General features: G+C 32.7%; 1 pseudogene; it reads right to left on the bottom strand.

The window, feature by feature from the left end:
- Window positions 1–809: 809 nt before the first annotated feature.
- Window positions 810–2,551, bottom strand: LOC131594178 (probable UDP-arabinopyranose mutase 1; annotated as a pseudogene).
- Window positions 2,552–17,357: the final 14,806 nt, after the last annotated feature.

Genomic DNA, 17,357 nt, shown 5'->3' with positions numbered 1-17,357 from the left:
ATTTAATTGGTAAAATGAGGTTAAAATGAGGTTACTGAAAGAAATTAATTATGGTGATGAGGTGGAATATTGGTAATGATAATGAATAATTAAGAAAATTTGATTGGTGCCAAAATGATGTCATGTTTCCCTATTTTTTTCAAATTTCCTCCATTGAAATTGATTTCCTCAGCAAAATTTTCAAAAAAATTTCTTTTTTGAACTGCTTTGGTTCTTGCTCGATCTCTTATCTGTAAAACACAAACAAAAGAAACAAAATGCATATTTTTGGATTTTGGTTAGTATAAAAAAAATAAATATAGGTGCTTGATGGTTTCCCTCAAAGATGGAGTAAGCACAATACCGAAAACGAATCTTCAAGATGGAGTTCTTGATTAATGATTGAGATGCAAATGATGTATGATCTTAGGGTAAAAAATTGGGGTATGACACTTTGTCTTCTCTCTTTCTATGTGAATCCCTAATATTAATATGGTATCAAAGAGTTTGGTAAATTCTATTAGGACATTGGATGTTTGATGACAACTCTTACTCAATCTCTAGATTAAGGTTTAATTTGTCCACTCCGTCAATTTTTTGATTGTGTTTCTCAAATCTTAAATGCATTTTTTTATACTAGTATTTCTTTGTGAGTAAGACGGATTTGCTATAATAGGATGTGTTTTGATTTGTTTATGATCGGTGATAAAGATGGTTCTTTTCAATTTATCAGTGTTCAATTGAATGGAAAAATTACTCTTATTGGAGTTATGTAATAAAAATAGTTTTGAAAGCAAAAAGGATGTGGAGTTATGTTAATAGAACCTTTGTTAAGTCTGCAGATAAAAAAGATGAAGCAAAATATACATAAAAGTTAGATACATGAGATGTTAGTGATTCAAATATCCTTACTTGGAACAATAATTTTATTTCGGGTTATTACCATTTTTGCCCCCTGTCATTATAGCGTGTTTTGCTTTTGGCCCCCTGAAGTTTTTTTTTTTTACTAAAAGCCCCTTATAAAACATAAATCTTGTATTTACCACACCCTTTTACCCTCTTTGCTGACTGGGCTTGACTTAATTGATGACGTGGCAAAATAATAATAATTGTAGAATAATAATACTTTCCAAACAACACTGCGCCTCTGTTACTTTCCAAACTGCTTCATCATGCATCCATGTGCAAGAATAGCAACCACTGCATGATCTCTTCAACGCAAAACCATTAAACCAATATCTCTCTCCCTCTCAGTTCCTCCACTCACTTCCATCTCCTCGCTTCGCAAACCAACAACACTGCAACCCCAAAATTGAGGCATCACATCCCTGCTTGAAAATTAATACAACAAACGAAACAAATGAAGGGACCATAAACCTTAAATGACATAAAAACAAGTATGTTGGAATATTTGTCTAAAAATGTTGAGTGTTAAAGAAGTAAGCAAATATTTTTTCCAACAAATAATTACCTGAACTTGGCAATCATGAAACATGAGTCTGAGAAATGCTGATGGTGCAGTAACGTCCGTTAAGAATATATAGGCTTATCAATTTTTTCTCGATCAAACTTTCCAAGTTTGGACATGCATTCTTGTAGTAGTTGTAAGAAAGTTGGTTCCCTTGTCCCACAAATGATGATAGTGACATAGCTATAATAACCATAATGGTAAGCACCATCAAAGGAAGAGATATTTCCATTTCTTTCCTTGGATCCGTTGCAACTTCAGCTAGGTAATTATCCAGGAGCCTGCTGATATTGAATTTTCCAGAGATACCAAAAGAAATACCTAGTGTTTCTTTCGAGAGGCTTGACAAGCTGAGTAGGAGCAGCATAATCAGGAACATTAAGCCAGAGTCCATGGATCATAGAGAGTGTTGAAGAAAAATGGGGTTGATGGAGTCAGCAAGTTCTTAATGTGCTGCTGCAAAGCATCAATTTCTTTGCCAGATGGATCTTTAGCAACCTGAAAAAACAATAATACGTCAGACCTAGGAAGGAAGGATCTAGAGAATACAAACGATGCTCATATGATGTTAACATAGCTATGAAGTATTGTTCAAGTCAAAACAAAGTAAAACTCACAAACAAGAAACATAGAAAAGTTTAACAGAAGAAAACTAAAAAAGAAGACATACAAAGAAGTCATCATCAATGGTAAAGATGTATTTCTTTTTGGAGATGGCGAAATCGAAGCAACGACAAGCAGAATCCTTGAATGAAATTTAAGAATCCTTAGGACCCAAAATACGGTTAATATCGTTACGGTTATAGAGTTCATAATCAAAGCCTTGAGGGACTTTGATGACTTTAGAAGAGTCACCATCTTGTATGATGATGAGATGATATGGTTGGAAGAATGGTCTCCACTGTTCCAAGAAATCGAGGTTCCTTATCGTTGGAATCACGATGTCCAGTTCACCTTTCAGAATCGGTGTTACTGATGATGACGATGACATGGTTACAATGAAAGAGAAGAAAGACAAGGTTTGTTGTTGTTGGAATGTGTTTTTGTGTTGGGGGTTTTTGTAGAAGGAAGATTATGTGAACATTGAAGGCATCGCCAAAGGTTAGTTGTATATAGTAGCGTCAACGTTTATGAGGAGTGGTGCCAAACATTTATCATCTGTCATTTTCTGTTTGTTAGTTCGCTCCAAATGCACACAGAATAGTCATTGGAGGTTTGGGAATATTGTTGTTTTGTCCGAACATAACCAATACTAGGAGAACATTTCAGACAATACGTCACGCACAGTACTTTGCATAAACATCAAGGTGTTTTTGTTAATTTGTTAGGCATGATTCCAGTCAAGGAATTTTGTCTTATTTTGATTGGTTAATAGTACTGATGCAAGTTCTACATGGTATTTTAACCGTTTGTTGGGGGGAAATTCATGACTCTGAAGTTCTACATGGTTATTTTATTGCCACCTAAGCCAATGGGTCAAAGTCCAGTCAGCATCTGGAGTAAAAGGGTGTGGTAAAAGTTGATTAAAACTTTTATAAGGGTGTTTTCGTAAAAAAATAACTTCAGGGGGGCAAAACCGAATCTCGCTCTAATGGTAGAGGGTATAGTATATTTAACCCTTTTATTTCTCATCCAATAGGTATAAAACTAGCAAAATATTTGGGGCCACTTAAGGTGTTTATAATAAGTCTAATTTTGCAAAATTATATTAATTGAAAAGTGATATTAGAGCTCTTCAGCAAAATGATACGACTATTCAGGAATATTATTCAACTATAATTATTTTGTGGGATCAATTGACTCTTATGGAATCAGTTGAATTAAAAGTTCTCAAAACATACCATAATCAAAGAGAATAACAATGTTTAATTCAATTATTTATGGCTCTTTGTAATGATTTTGAAGGTCTGTGTATTGGTATCCTATACATCTTACTCCTCTTTCCAATATTGTCTCATTAATGAATTGTTTGAAGAAAACTTTTATAAGGGTGTTTTCGTAAAAAAATAACTTCAGGGGGACAAAATCGAATCTCGCTCTAATGGCAGAGAGTGTAGTATATTTAACCCTTTTATTTCTCATCCAATAGGTATAAAACTAGCAAAATATTTGGGGCCACTTAAGGTGTTTATAATAAGTCTAATTTTGCAAAATTATATTAATTGAAAAGTGATATTAGAGCTCTTCAACAAAATGATACGACTATTCAGGAATATTATTCGACTATAATTATTTTGTGGGATCAATTGACTCTTATGGAATCAGTTGAATTAAAAGTTCTCAAAACATACCATAATCAAAGAGAATAACAATGTTTAATTCAATTATTTATGGCTCTTTGTAATGATTTTGAAGGTCTGTGTATTGGTATCCTATACATCTTACTCCTCTTTCCAATATTGTCTCATTAATGAATTGTTTGAAGAAAAAATTAGACTCAACTCTCACTCTTCTTGGCATTTGGAAAAAAGTATTATTACATCTCATCCATTTATCTTTACTTCTCCTTTCAACAAAGGAGAACCTTAAGGGAGGGTTGGTGTTCGTACCTATGAATGTAATTTTTATAGGAAAATAGGAATTGAAAAACACAATGTCCGAAATTGTTGAAGGAAGGAAGCAAAAATTGAAGGGCTAAGTCATTCAATGTTGTTGCTCCTATTCTTTCAACTAATGCTCCTCTGTCTGTTGGTTCTAGTATTCGTATGCCGTATGCATACTTTTTTTTTTTTTGATAAGCAAATTTGATTAATAAAAAGGGATAGGTACTAGCAGTACCAGCAACCCAATACAAATTACATAGTTTAACATAAACATTAACCACCTTTTAGTACCTCAGTATGCCGTATGCATACTGATATGAGACTAATTCACAAGCATCTGATTTTGCTAAGTTGTTTAAAAAATTTCTTGCATGTCAGACACACATTTTTTGAGATGAGAATAAGAGACAAATGGGGACGCCCCCTGGCCCCTGCAGTATATGTTTTTGTCTTTAATTTAATTGAATTTAATTTAATTTCTTTTTATTATTATTTAATAGTATAAAAATAACTAGGGTTAAGGTGAATTGAACTTAGGCCCATTCAGCTTGCTAATTCACTCCTATTCATGATTTGCACTTCCTCTTTTGGTTATTTTGTTTTTTTATTGGGCTCAAGACCCATTTGCATGTTTTTTCTTGTAAACCTCATACTATCTTGTTTGCACCCCATTTGCATTTTAATTATTAAAAATTTAAATGGCAAATCTTAAAATACCAAAAAATAAAATAAGGTTTAGAAAGACAAAAATAATAATTTAGTTGTTTTTTAAACCATTTCCCTTTTTCTTAATAAATATGGATTAAAAAGAAACGAGTGCATATACATTCACTTTTTTCTTGAATAGTCAAAAGTTTAGCGTACGCTTCGTCCGAATCGATTATTCGCATCCCATTTAAAGTATCTTTAATTAACCTAAAAGAAATGGATGAATGTACATTTACTTATATCTCGAGTAACGATGACTTGTTTTCCACAAATGATTTTCATAATAAACTTAGGATAAAAAAAGAATGAATGAATGTACATTCATTTGTTTCTCAAATAATCAAAGATTTAGCGTATGTTTTTCTCGAGCCGATTATTCATCCTCCGCATCTTAAAATCACCTTAACTCACCAAAATAATTGTTTCCCTTGTACAATCAGAACAAACTTCTTCATAAAATGATTATAGTGTTTTATTTATTTCAACGCGAAATACAAGACGCTCCAGCCTCTATAGTGAGAGAATACAAGCAAATGTTTAACCACCCGAATGTAATCTAAACATTATTCTCTAAAAACAAGCAACACACAAATATTTTATACAACGAACTACGAAGCTTTGAGTTTTCCATTGCACCTGGAAATATCTAGAAGCAAGACTAAACATCTTGTCAAGCACCCTTAATAAAAAAAACTAAAATTTTCCCCTTTAATTTTTGTAAATATCCGTTAATAAACCGATAAACTTCAAAGACTTTTAAATTAAACACTCGCAAAACTAATTAGAAGATTCCTATTGAATACAACAGATGTAAGGGGTGTTAATACTCCCCCTCGCATAACCGACTCTCGAACCCGATACTGATTGTGACTATTAGCAAATGACATGTGAAATTGGGTTTGCATGTGATGCATGACCATGGTGCATACCATAAGCTAGCTTGTATTAGAATAATATTTCTGCATGTTAGTTAGATAGTTTGTTATGGCAGTTATTGTAACTGTATCTAAGACAGTTATACTTGGATGCTATATATAGCATATTGTATCTTGTATGATAACTCAATCAATGAATGATACTTTCTCTTCTTCTTCTTGCTCACTGAACATTCTTTCCTTTCTTTGTTCTCCATCAATGGAGTCACGCATCTGCTATGATGGTATCAGAGCGGGTTGCTCCCGTTCTGTTTCCGCTGCGATTTGATTTGAAGCTTATGCTTCATGTTTCTCTTTTCTTCGTCGTTAACCTAGTCTTCTTCAGTGAGTCTTTGCACTCACGAAGATCTTGATTCTTTCATTCATTGATTCATCCTTTCTTTGCACCATTCCTTCTAATGGCTGGGAAGAAGAACAACAACCAGTTTCAGGATCAACTCGATCCATACTATGTCCATCCATCAGAGAACTCCTCTACGGTATGTGTTACACCACCCTTATCCGGAGATAATTACCATGCATGGTCCATGAAGATGAGAAGAGCCTTGGCCATGAAAAACAAATTTCAATTCGTAGATGGAACAATAGAGGTTCCAGATAGTGATAATTTGTACTATGTTGCATGGAAGAGGTGTAACAATCTAGTGCACACCTGGATTATCAATTCGATAACGCCTTCAATATCACAGAGTGTGGTGTTCATCGAGAATGTCATGGATGTGTGGAATGATCTTCGAGATCGTTTCATGAGAGGAGACAAGATACATGTTGCGCAATTGTATCAAGAAATCTCAAACTTGAAGCAAGGAAGCAAAAAGATTTCTGATTACTTCACGGAATTGAGAAGTTTATGGGAGGAACTCGATCAATACAGGCCAATGCCAAGCTGCACGTGTCCTGTACCTTGTGCTTGCCTTGCAATGAGAAATAGCAGAAGCTTTAGGGCAGAAGATCGTATAATTCAATTCTTGATAGGGTTGAATGAAGAGTACCATGGAGTTGTGTCTCAAGTGCTGCTGATGGAACCTTTGCCTCAAATAAACAAAGTGTTTTCCATGGTCTTGCAGCAAGAAAGAAAGATCTGTGGCACTGGAGGGATCTTGTCCGGAGGAAGCACTGCAGACGAAGGTAGTGGCATGATAAATGTTGTTGATAGCACGAAGCAGTTTGGTAAAGGAAGAGGCAATAGTGCAATAGTTAAGATCAATGGAAATAATGGTGCAGGAAGAGGCAAGAGTAATTCCAAGGTGTGCACACATTGTGGAAAAATTGGCCATGTTATTGATACATGCTACAAGAAGCATGGCTATCCTCCTAATCCTAGTCGAGGGACAGCACACATCAACCAAGTAGAAGCAACTGGAGATGAAGCATCCATGAAATCCAATGATAGTGGAAATTTGACTTTGACAAAGGAGCAATACAATAGCTTGATGATGCTGCTTGAGAAGAATTCAGCTTCAGTCAATATGGCAAAGGGAGGTAAATCTTACATTGCTAGTTTCAATGTTGATAATGCTGTTAGATGGATTTTGGATACGGGTGCCACACATCACATATGCAATAAACTTGATTGGTTCTTAAAACATGATAAGATCAATCCTATTATTGTAAACCTTCCTAATGGAAATTCCATATCCACCTCTATATGTGGACAAGTCAGGATTTCCAAAGAGTTTATTATTCAAGATGTATTATATCTACCACAGTTTGAGGTCAATTTGATATCTGTCTCAAAACTCTGCAAAGAGCAAGATTGCAGTTTGGTTTTTGAATCTAACAAATGTATCATACAGGAAAAGAAAGATTTGAAGAGGATTGGTTCAGCTAGTGAGCTGAATGGATTATACTACCTGGAGGCTCAACCATACTCAGCGAATAGAGCTCAGGATACAGGCTTTGTTTCAAGTATTTTTACAAAAAGGAAAGAGGAAACTTCACCAGCTATCTTGTGGCATCTACGGCTGGGACATTTGTCACATGACAGGATGCAATGCATGAGCAATGTATATAGCTATATCCCTAGTAGTATTCATAAGGCTTGCGATGTATGTCAACAAGCTAGACAAAAGCACTTATCCTTTCCTGTTAGTAGCAGCAATGCATGTAATTCTTTTGATATAATACATGTTGACATATGGGGACCATTTAATACAATATCTGTGCATGGGTTTAGATACTTCCTAACTATATTAGATGATCATAGTAGACATGTGTGGGTTGTGATGATGAAATCTAAGATGGAAGTTGGTGAAAAGTTAATGGAGTTTGTCAACATGGCTGAGACACAGTTTAATAAACGAATTAAGGTTGTGCGAAGTGATAATGGCCCTGAATTTTTGATGGGAAAGTTTTATGCCTCAAAGGGCATTATTCATCAGAAAAGCTGTGTGTATACACCTCAGCAAAATGGCCGGATTGAGAGGAGACACCAACACATTCTCAACATAAGCCGTGCCCTTATGTTTCAGTCAAAATTGCCAAAGAAATTCTGGTCATATGCTATCATTCATGCTGTTTATCTCATCAACAGGATTCCTACAAAAATCCTGGGTAACAAATCTTCTTTTGAGGTCATGTATGGCTCAATACCCAACTTGAGCTCTCTTAGAGTTTTTGGATGCTTGAGTTATGCATCCACTCTTCCAACTAATAGGCATAAGTTTGATGCAAGAGCACACAAGTGTGCTTTCTTGGGACATAAGCAAGGTATGAAGGGCTTTGTTCTTTTAGACATTGCAACTCAAGACATATTTGTGTCCAGAAATGTGAAGTTTTTTGATATGATCTTTCCTTTTTCTACATCCTCTGATGCACACAGTCCTACAGATATATATGTTGGCACAGGTACGCACGAAAGTGAGCTTATTCCCTCAGTTCCACATGCCTCCAATGATTGTCAAGATCTCAATGCTGAGATCCTTCATGATTCGGATGATGCTTCAATTTCTGAAGCGATATCCTCTGGTGATGAGTCTGCACAGCTCGCTGCAAGCATTGAGCCTCCATCACACATTGAGTCTGAGCCCATCATTTCTTCTGAAGCTTCCCCTTCTGGTATTGCTCCTCCACCTTCTCTTACACCTGAGCAAAATAGAAGACCAAGCAGGCTGACACGTGCTCCTGCTCATCTGAATGACTATGTGTGTGATTCCAACAATGTCACTTGCCAATATCCTATTGAAGAATGTCTGTCCTTTTCCAACATATCACCTGGTCACCAAGCCTATATCCTTGCTCTTTCCTCTGAGGTTGAACCAAATAATTACCTGACTGCCTCTAGAGATTCTCGATGGGTTGCAGCCATGCAGGCTGAAATTGATGCACTTAATAACAACCATACATGGGATTTTGTTGATTTGCCTCAAGATGCATCCACTATTGGCAGCAAGTGGGTTTACAAAATTAAGAGGCAAGCTGATGGTTCTATAGAGCGATTCAAAGCTCGTCTTGTTGCTCAGGGGTTCAACCAAACTGAAGGTTTGGATTATCTTGAAACGTTTTCTCCGGTTGCCAAGCTAACCACTATTCGTGTGCTACTTGCTTTGGCAGCAATCCATGGTTGGCATCTACATCAACTTGATGTAAACAACGCTTTCTTACATGGGGATTTAAATGAAGCAGTTTACATGAGGATCCCTAAAGGTGTTGTAGCTCCAAAATCGGGTCAAGTGTGCAAACTCACTAAATCGCTTTATGGGCTAAAACAGGCTAGCCGACAATGGTTTGAGAAGTTAACAGCATTTCTCAAGAATCAAGGCTTCAAGCATGCTACTGCGAATCACACTCTCTTTATAAGGTCAAGTTCCACCTCTTTCTTAGCTTTGCTCGTATACGTTGATGATATAATTCTTGCTGGAACATCATTGGACGAGTTTGCTGTTTTAAAACAAGCTCTACATCAAACTTTCAGAATCAAGGATTTGGGAAACTTAAAGTTCTTTTTAGGCCTTGAGGTTGCACTTTCCTCCAAAGGTATCACTCTTTGTCAACGGAAATATTGCTTGGAATTACTTAATGATGCTGGTTTAACTGGATGCAAACCTGCCTCTACTCCCTTGGACGCTTCAGTTCGTCTTCACCAAAACAATGGTGATTTGCTTCCTGATGTGACTGCATATAGAAGGCTTGTTGGGAGGCTCATTTACCTCACCACAACTCGCCCTGACATTGCCTTTGCTACACAACAATTAAGCCAATATATGAGTGCTCCCACTGAGACACATTATAGAGCTGCAACACGTGTGCTCCGATATCTGAAGCGTTCTCCTGCTCGTGGTGTTTTTCTTTCAGCTACATCTGACTTGCAGATTCTTGGTTTCAGTGATGCTGATTGGGGTGGCTGCATTGACACACGACGTTCCATTTCCGATTATTGTTTCTTTATTGGTAATTCCTTAGTATCTTGGAAATCCAAGAAACAACAAACTATCAGTTGTTCTTCCACCGAAGCGGAGTATTGAGCACTGGCGTCTGCTACTCGTGAGCTCCAGTGGATGTGCTTTCTTTTGCATGATCTTCATCAACAACCTTCCAGACTGCCAGTTTTATACTGTGACAACCAAAGTGCTATACAAATTTCGTCGAATCCGGTGTTTCATGAGAGAACTAAGCATCTGGACATCGATTGCCATTTAGTACGTGAGAAGCTTCAAGCTGGAGTTATGCGTCTCCTTCCTGTGCGGTCTCATGAACAAGCTGCGGATGTCTTCACCAAAGCACTTGGTGCTCGCCTTTTTCATGACTGTTTGGGCAAGCTTGGCTTGGTCGACATTTACCAACCTCAAGCTTGTGAGGGGGTATTAGCAAATGACACATGAAATTGGGTTTGCATGTGATGCATGACCATGGTGCATACCATAAGCTAGCTTGTATTAGAATAATATTTCTGCATGTTAGTTAGATAGTTTGTTATGGCAGTTATTGTAACTGTATCTAAGACAGTTATACTTGGATGCTATATATAGCATATTGTATCTTGTATGATAACTCAATCAATGAATGATACTTTCTCTTCTTCTTCTTGCTCACTGAACATTCTTTCCTTTCTTTGTTCTCCATCAATGGAGTCACACATCTGCTATGAGTGACGACCATCTTTTTGTCTTTTAAGGCTTTTATCGGTGTTTCCCTTTAAAAATAAAACTTCAGGGGCCACTCTGTTTATTTTGAGAGTTTGTACGCTCGAGTATTTTTCATGTTGTGACACTCGTAGCTTTCAATAATTTTTTTGAAGGCTTCGATCAAATTCTCTTTTTGATTGGCTGCTGTCTCCGCTGCATGGATCATCGACTCAGAAGCATGAAAATAAAAGATGCTTACGAGGCGGTCAGAAGTGCGAGACTAAAGGTTTAGCGTAGCAGATAAGTGTGTCTGCTCTAGCTTATCCCCATAAGTCAGAGACTCAGGGATTTCTAGGTTATGTAGATTTAGACCTAGATTTTACTCAACTGAAGCACCGTTTGGTTGTTTGTGTGTCGAACTATTACAGGCGATATTTTTTTTGCGCTGAAACAACAAGGTCTTTTGCCGGAGGCAAGTTTATCTCAAGCAATAACAAGTTTTTCATCTCAATTGTAGTTTTATTTTCCTGCGTCTCAAAAACTTTTACAATAGGGACCAAACTTGCTCCAGTTGGCCTAATGATCTGGTTTATAACCGTTCAAGTACTTCTAGAATCACTATGTGGGTGAACAAATGTCGAACTAGCATTATAAGGTGTGGTATACTGATAAATACCCAAAATATGTGATTATATCACATTGAAAAAGGCATTTGTTGACTTGGTTTGTAAGTTTCTTATAAAAACATCCCCAATTATTGATAAGATTAGGGTTATGTTAGGATAGCAAGCGTGTTAACCATTTAACGACAGATTTTTATAGTTTTTGCAGGTATTTTTACTCTAGAGGAAATATGGTTTTTATAGGTATTTTTACTATAGAGTGGAGTTGATATTGAGAAATACGGTTGGAATCTTGATGTAAGATAAACATCTATTAGATTTTAAATTCTAGGCATAGATTTAGTTTTAACTTTCACAACAAATTATCAATTCTTAATGCTACCTTATTGTTTAATAGGCTGAGAAATCGTCAATTAAACAATACTGTTGAACTCTCACCAGGAGTTTAGACATAAACAATGTTTGTGAGCCATATGTGATGATATTGATTATTATATAAAAATATGTCAGAGGTCCCTATAAATATGCAACCCTGCATTTTTAGTTTCTAAAATTTTTTCTTCGATGAATGGTCTTTCTTAAATTTTTATGCATGCAGTTTTAGTCTCTACTATTTTTTTAAATTTTAAAAACTGTTTAATCTATAATATAAGAAAATTAATGGTGTGGAAAAGTCAAAAATACCCTTATTTGATTTTTTGCCACCATATTAAAATTGTGGTTTTTTGGTCTTAGCGCCATAAAGTCCTTAATTTTATTATTAAAATAATACAACTCTTATATTTTATTAAACTTATCCGATTTCTCTCAATTTTCTATTTTTTTTCTCTTTCATCACTTTATCACTTCATTCTTCCACAAAAAAAAACTATTATTGATATATATTTTTTTATACGAAAAATGGTATTTATGATCGAAATATTTTTTAGTCAAAAATGAAATACGAAAAAATTTATTCAAAAAATCTATTATTGATCTAAATATTTTTATATAAGAAAATTTAATATTGATCCAAATATTTTTTAAAATGATAACTAAATAAAAATAATATTCGTATACAAAAAAAATCTATTATTTACGAAAAATGGTATTTATGATCCAAATATTTTTATTCAAAAATGATAGACGGGAAAAAATCTAGTATTGATCTAAATATTTTTATATACGAAATTTACTATTGATCCAAATATTTTTGTAAATGTTACCTAAACAAAAACGAAGTTTGTATACAGGAAAAAATCTATTATTGATCTAAATATTTTTATATACGAAATTTTTTATTTATGATCCAAATATGTTTTATTCAAAAATGGAATAGGCCAAAAAATCCATTATTGATCTAAATATTTTTATATACGAAAAGTTGATATTGATCCAAATATTTTTGTAAATGACACCTAAACAAAAATAATATTAATGGTGTTTATGATCCAAATATATTTATTCCAAAACAGTATACGGGAAAATAATCTACTATTGATCTAAATATTTTTATATACGAAATTTATTATTGATCCAAATATTTTTGTAAATGATATCTAAACAAAAATGAGGTTTGTATACTGAAAAAAAAAATTATTATTGATCTAAATATTTTTATATATGAGAAATGATACTTATGATCAAATATTTTTTTATCCAAAAATGGTATATGAGAAAAAATATATTGTTGATCTAAATATTTTTTTATACGAAAATTTAATATTGATCCAAATATTTTTGCAAATGATACGTAAATAAAAATAATATTTGTGTTATTATTTATGAAAAATATTATTTATGATCCAAATATTATTTATTAAAAAATAGTATACGGGAAAAAAATCTACTATTGATGTAAATATTTGTATATACGAAATTTACTATTGATCCAAATATTTTTGTAAATGATGGCAAAACAAAAACGAAGTCTGTATACGAGAAAAATCTATTATTGACCTAAATATTTTTATATACGAGAAATGGTATTTATGATCAAATATTTTTAATCCAAAAATGATATACAGGGAAAAATATATTATTGATCTAAATATTTTAATATACGAAAATTTAATATTGATCCAAATATTTTTGTAAATGATTCCTAAACAAGAACAATATTTGTATACGGAAAAAAATCTATTATTTACGAAAAATTGTATTTATGACTCAAATATTTTTTATTCAAAAATAGTATATGGGAAAAGATTTATTATTGATCTAAATATTTTTATATACGAAATTTATTATTGATCTGAATAATTTTGTATATGATACCTAAACAAAAATGAAGTCTGTATACGAAAAAAAACTATTATTGATCTAAATATTTTTATATAGGAGAAATGATATATATGATTAAATATTTTTAATTCAAAAATGGTATACGGGAAAAAATATATTATTAATCTAAATATTTTTATATACGAAATAATCAATTATTTATCTAATTTTTTTCTCTTTTTTAACATTTTTATTTAAAATAAATAATGTATCCAAATTCGCGTTACCGAACAGAACCCGTGCGTATGCACGGGTTTGTTACTAGTTACCCTATAAATTTTTTAAATTTTTGAATAATTTTTTTATACATGTTTAGAATACTCTAAAATATTTATTTACCAAATTTTTGAATATTTTATAATGCGAAGAATTAAATATGAATTTTGTAAATTTTTAAAAATAAAGATAAAAGTAATGAAAATCTCGACTTAAAAATAATTTTGAGTTTCTTTTTTTTCCAATAAATTTTTTAAAACGTTCTAAACATGTCTGTAAAAGAACCATTAAAAAATACATATTGATTTCATAATAGAGATTAACACTACGTGCAGAATAATTTTGTGGGAACCAAATCATGTCATTTATTTTTATTGGGATCAAAATTAAATTTGGAGATTTATAGAGACTAAAAATATATTTAACCCTATAACGAAATTTGTAAACATATTTAAATGTTTTTTAACTTGTACTTATAAAACACAAATTAGTAAAACTTTAATTATGTTAACGCTGAAATGTTCAGACATAAAGTTGTTAATGTAATTGATTTTTTTTTTGTGTTTGATGAAACCCAGAGAAATGTTTGAAACTAGTTCCTCCACATTCGTTGTGCATAGTAAGTTTTTTACACGAGCGTGTGGGGTTACTCACTTATGAGAAAAAAAACTTGTCACTATTATAAAACATACCTACAGGCTACACTGATGATATATTATCACAATTATTCATTCACCGTAATAATATATTATTTTTTACGTGCATTATTTTTTAAATTTTATGAGAAAACATTTAATTACCATTTTTTAAATATAACCGTGATCATAGAAAGTTTGTGACAAGCTTAGAATTCCAGCATCAAATTTTTTCAATACAAATAAGCGTGTAACCCTTAATATTTTTTGTTATTTAAAAATTAAAAGTATAACAACCACAATTGTTTCATTCAACCATGATTATTTGTTCCATATTTCGTTACAGTTGTTTCTTGCAACCGTTGTGAAATTCTTTTCACTTAATATAAACATAGCAAGCAATTTATTTCGTTCATAACACACAAGGGTGCTCTAGCGAACGAGACGTCGGCGATAGCGAGATCTTCACCATCTTCATTCATTTCTGGAAACAAATTTCTTTCTGAAAATGAATTTATTAAATATTCACCTTGTTTGTTGTTCATTTCTTGTTCTCTCTCTCTCTCTCTCTCTCTCTCTCTCTCTCTCTGAGGTAATGGTACTTCTTTCTAAAAGTTAATGCTCTTTGCTAGGATTTATTTTTTAACATAATGACATTGTGGTGTGTATTGTTTATGTTTTATTTCAATTTTTTGACAATAACTTTGTGTAGTTACAAACTCATTATTGGGTTGTTGATATCTTTTAGGTTTTGGTGTTGTTAAAGGAAGTAATATATGGCAACAGACACGAAGAGAAGGAAATTCTTTTATACATTAAGAAGGAATTATATTTTGGATCCTCAACAGATGTGCCTACATTAAATAATTTTATTCTTTATCCCTTTCTTCTTCCACTTTGGAGGCCCTAACAAATGTGCCTACTCCTTCAAACTTCTGAACCTTTGAAGCTTCCTAAGACTTCTGCTTCTCTTCCTTTGCTGATTTCTTCATCATCTTGGTAATCTTCCTCTTAAAATCCATCTTTTCAGACTTATATTATTTATGTTTACGAATTTTAGTTGTAACGCGATCTGGATGTTTACATTTACCCATTTTTATAAGAAGAAATCTACTTTGAAGACTATGCATCAAGAATATGACTTCGACTATCTTTAAGACTATGCTTAAATTCACTTTGTTTATGTTTTTGCGAACGTCTATTTTTTTTATTACTAGATCATCTCTTATCTCTTTTTTATATTCTATGTGCAGATTCTTGTGCCTACTTCATATGAAGAACATCAAAAAGGAATATGGAAAAAATAATAAGTAAGTGATTTATATTCTTCATTCATAATTTACTGTAAGTTATAATTTCTATGGTTATCCACTCGCAACTATTTTCATTTCGATTTATAGGTGTTTATTTGTATGTTGTTATATGTTGTTATTGATGTTGTTTGTATTATTTTTTAATTAATGGTATTTCATGTGCATCTATCAAGTGGTTATAGGTCTTTACTTATCAGTGATGCAGTTGGAAATACTTATCAGTGAACATGAATTTAAGACAGTTGGGAACTTGTGTTTGTTGTAGAAATATTATATGAGTCTTTCATATAATATTTTCATATAGAACACATGTTTTCAACTCTTCATAGCTTACAAGAAGGTTAGTTATCAAGTTCTTCCAATCTGTCTTAATTATTTGATTTTTTTGTTAGTGTGTTTGTTATATCATATGTAATTGCTTGTTTAACAAACTACTTATTGAACGTGCATTCATTTAAATAGATTTTTGATTTAATAATCAGAAAAATTAAATTATTGTTGAAAAATAACTTTGATGATCCAATATTTTTTCCGAATTGCACCTGTCTTGTAAATCATAATTTCCTCTTTAACCTGTAGAGTTTGATTCAATGCCACCAATTCTTCAAAACAATGTTGATAAATGGATGTCAATCTAAGTCTTTCACACAAATCTTGATGTTTGAAAAATAAACTGAAAAAGAAGAGGAAATCAAATTTTGTGTGAACGACTCAGAAGACATTCATTCATCAACATTACTTTAAAGAATGTGGGATTGAATCAAATTCTATGGGTTAGTGAAAAAAAATCATGAATTACAATATGCATGCAATTTGAAAAAATTGGATTGTTTAAGTTGTTTTACAAGAATAATTTAATTTTTTAGATTATTATCTTAAAAATCTATTTGAATTGTTGTATATGATTAATGAGGGGCAAAGAAAAATAAGCAATCCCATATTTTATAATAAACTCTTATATATGAAGATGCGAGAAACACAAAAAAGAGAGGTTTGAATTGGGTTTAGGATTTAAAACAAATTCTTCCCAAGTCAAAAGCTAAGAACACGAGAACTAAAATAATTGAGACAATTATTTTTATCCTGATTCACTGTTAACGAAATTAATCCTGTCCAGTCAAGGTGATTTTTCCTTCACAAACAAGGACTTAATCCACTATAACTGAAATGATTACAAACACACAATAAAGATCAACTGTCAATGTTGCAAATCACAAAGACTACCCGTCAATGTGTTCTTGAGAAATTATGACTAACACTTAGTCTCTCAAGGAATAATCAACCTAAGAGTTGAACCACAATGAGTGTATTTACAAGGTTACTTCTTAAAAGCAGATTACACATGTTTAAATACAATCAAATAACACAACAATGTTAATAGTAAGTTAATGAACAAAAGCTCACTGCTAACAAGTTAACAACAAAAGTTTCTAGTGTTTACAAAACTTTACGAATATCAGAGAGATTTGAGCATCATTTCAGCGTAAGTTTTGCAGAGAATTGTTGTTGTCTTCAATCTTCTAAGTATTCCTTTTATAGCCAAAAAGAAATCTTTTAGAGGATAGAATATGAATACTTAATTCCAACTGTATTGTCCTCAACTGTCAATGAG

The sequence above is a fragment of the Vicia villosa genome, linkage group LG4, assembly GCF_029867415.1.
Source record: "Vicia villosa cultivar HV-30 ecotype Madison, WI linkage group LG4, Vvil1.0, whole genome shotgun sequence".
Taxonomy (NCBI): domain Eukaryota; kingdom Viridiplantae; phylum Streptophyta; class Magnoliopsida; order Fabales; family Fabaceae; genus Vicia; species Vicia villosa.
The sequence above is the reverse complement of the archived record's forward strand: the minus strand, read 5'-3'. Positions and strand labels throughout refer to the sequence as shown.